This window comes from Bos indicus, chromosome 11, assembly GCF_029378745.1.
Source record: "Bos indicus isolate NIAB-ARS_2022 breed Sahiwal x Tharparkar chromosome 11, NIAB-ARS_B.indTharparkar_mat_pri_1.0, whole genome shotgun sequence".
Taxonomy (NCBI): Eukaryota; Metazoa; Chordata; class Mammalia; order Artiodactyla; family Bovidae; genus Bos; species Bos indicus.
In genome coordinates, this window is record NC_091770.1 from 50907208 (window position 1) to 50910604 (window position 3397).

Consider the following 3397-nt stretch of genomic DNA (forward strand, 5'->3'; position numbering starts at 1 on the left):
AACAGCAAAATGACAAATATAAACCCTGCCTTATCAGTAATTATATTAAATCCAAGTGGATTAAACACCTCAATCAAAAGACAGATGTTGGTAGAATAAATATACTAGCTACAGGATGCATATTTTATTCAAAGACATAAATAGATTAAAAAGAAAAGGATGGAAATATTTACATGAAAATGATAGTCAAAAAGAGATGAACTAGTTGTACTAAAATCAGGCAAAATATACTCGGAGATGAAAATAATTACAGGAGAAATAGAAACGCTAGCATAGGAAATGACAACCCATTCCAGTATTCTTGCCTGGAAAATTCCAAGGGCAGAGGAGCCTGGTGGGCTACAGACCATGGGGTCACAAAAAGTTGAACATGACTGAGCATGCATACATGCACAGCAACATTTTATCCTTATTGAGGGTTAATTTATAATTAGAAAAATATGACAATTATAAATATATATACACCTATCAACACAGCCCCAAAACACATGAAGCAAAAACTAACACAGTTAAAGGGAGAAATAGATAATTCAATAATAAAAATCTGAAGCTTCAATACTTAATTTTTGATAACAGATAAAACAACAATACAGCAGTTCAGCAGAGAAATAGAATATGTGAGCAATATTATAAACCAAATTGTTCAGTCACTAAGTCATGTCTGACTCTGCGACTCCATGGACTGCAACATGCCAAACTTTCCTGTCCTTCACTATCTCTTGGAGTTTGCTCAAACTCATGTCCATTGAGTCAATGATGCCATCCAACCATCTCATCCTCTGTCACCTGCTTCTCCACATGCCCTCAATCTTTCCCAACATCACAGTCCTTTACAATGTGTCAGCTCTTCGTATCAGGTAGCCAAAGTATTGGAGCTTAAGCTTTAGCATTGGTCCTTCTATTCAGTGTTGATTTCCTTTAGGATTGACTGATTTGATCTTGCAGTCCAAGAAACTCTTGAGTCTTCTCAAGCACCACAATTCAATGGCATCAATTCTTCAGTGCCCAGCCTTCTTTATAGACAAATATTTACAGAATACTCCCTCCAACATCAGAATATGAATTCTTCTCAATAGTCATTCTGCTAACATGGAAAATTCTCTAGGATAAACCTTGCCTTCAATTCACCTCAGTCACTTAGACGTGTCTGACTCTTTGTGACCCCATGGATTGCTGCATGCCAGCCTTCTCTGTCCTTCACCAACTACTGGAGCTTGCTCAAACTCATATCGATCAAGTTGGTGATGCCATTCTACCATCTTATCCTCTATCGTCCCCTTCTACTGCCTTCAATTTTCCCAGCATCAGGGTCTTTTCTAATCAGTCAGTTCTTTGCATCAGGTGGCCAAAGTATTGGATCTTCAGCGTCAACATCAATCCTTCCAATGAATATTCAGGGTTGTTTTCCTTTAGGATTGACTGGTTTGATCTCCTTGCAGTCCAAGGGACTCTCAAGAGTCTTCCTCAACACTACAGTTCAAAAGCATCAATTCTTCAGCACTCAGCTTTCTTTATTGTCCAAATCTCACATCCATAAATGACTATGGGAAAAACCATAGCTTTGGCTAGAAGGACCATTGTTGGCAAAATAATGTGTCTGCTTTGTAATATGCTGTCTAGGTTGGTCATAGCTTTTCTTCCAAGGAACAAGTGTCTTTTAATTTCATGGCTGCAGTCACCATCTGCAGTGATTTTGGAGTCCAAGAAAATGAAGTCTTCCAATGTTTTCATTGTTTCCCCATCTATTTGCCATGAAGTGATGGGACTGGATGCCATAATCTTTGTTTCTTGAATGTTGAGTTTTAAGCTAGCCTTTTCACTCTCCTCTTTCACTTTGATCTACAGACTCTTTAGTTCTTCACTTTCTGCCATAAGGGTGGTGTTATCTGCATATCTGAGGTTATTGATATTTCTCCCAGCAATCTTGATTCCAGCTTGTGCTTCACCCAGCCTGGTATTTCTCATGATGTATTCTACATATAAGTTAAATAAGTAGGGTGACAATATACAGTCTTGATGTATTCCTTTCCCAATTTGGAACCAGTCTATTGTTCCACATCTGGTTCTAACTGTTGCTTCTTAATGTGCATACTTCTCAGAAGTAGGTAAGGAAGTCTGGTATTCCCAACTCTTGAAGAATTTTCCACAGTTTGTTTTGATCCTCACAAATCAATAATATTGATAATATCTACCAAAATTTCCAACTGGAAGTACTATCTGGAGAGGAGAATATGATGATCAAGGTTTGAGAAAGCAATTACATCTGTGAATTTGATTTTTCAAAAGTCTGTTGGAATCCTCATCTCCCCACAGAACACAGCCATGTCACAGAACTTCTCCAACCTGAGGAATGTCCTATTTGATGTTTTTCCTGGGGTGGGGTGGGCCCTTGCCATTCCAGCAGCAAAGAAAAACAGTGCTGTGTTTGCTAATAATCTCAATCCTGAATCTCATAAATGGCTACTGCACAACTGTAAATTAAATAAAGTGGACCAAAAGGTAAAAGCCTTTAACTTGAATGGGAAAGACTTCCTGCAAGGACCAGTCAGAGAAGAATTAATGCAGCAGCTGGGACCACTGTCAAAAGAAAGAAAATACTCTGTGTACATTGCCATGAATTTGATGAATTTGCCAGCAAAGGTTATTGAGTTTTTCAGCTCTTTCAAAGCACTCTTAGATGGACAGCCATGTGGCAGTGAACTCCTTCCCATTGTGCACTGTTACAGCTTTTCCAAAGATGCTAATTCAGCTAGGGATGTTCAGCAATGAGCTGGAATTGTGTTAGACATCTTCTTGGAGGCATGTAGTTCAGTTCACCTAGTAAGAAATGTAGTCCTTAACAAGGAAATGCTATACATCACTTTTCAGATTCCTGCTGCTATACTTTACAAGAACCAGACTGTAAATCAAGACAATCATGAAGATCCACCTCTTAAACACCAGAGGGCAGATAAAGACTTTTAAGAAGAAAAAACACAAATTGCTTTAGTCCCTTAATTGGAAATATTTTCTCCATCTCCCCACTAGAGTTTGTGATAGTGAACTATTATTTGTATGATTTCTAATATTTTACCATTCAGTTACTTTAGTATTGAACCCTTTTATTTTACTCTAGCTGGCTTCCCTGGTGGTCAGATGGTAAAGAATCTGCCTGCAATGCAGGAGACCTAGGTTCGATCCCTGCATTGGAAAGATCTCCTGGAGAAGGGAATGGCAACCCATTCCAGTATTCTTGACTTGAGAATGCCATCGGCAGAGGTGCCTGGTGGGCTATAGTCCATAGGGTTGCAAAGAGTCAGACATGACTGACAGACTAACACACTCACAGTCAAAGGCTTTAGCATAGTCAATGCAGCAGAAGTAGATGTTTTTCTGGAACTCTCTTGCTTTTTCGATA

At 38.8% G+C, this 3397-nt stretch overlaps 1 pseudogene; it reads left to right on the forward strand.

The window, feature by feature from the left end:
- The first annotated feature begins 2159 nt into the window (after positions 1-2159).
- LOC109565567 (tRNA (guanine(37)-N(1))-methyltransferase pseudogene) lies at positions 2160-2964 on the forward strand (annotated as a pseudogene).
- Positions 2965-3397: the final 433 nt, after the last annotated feature.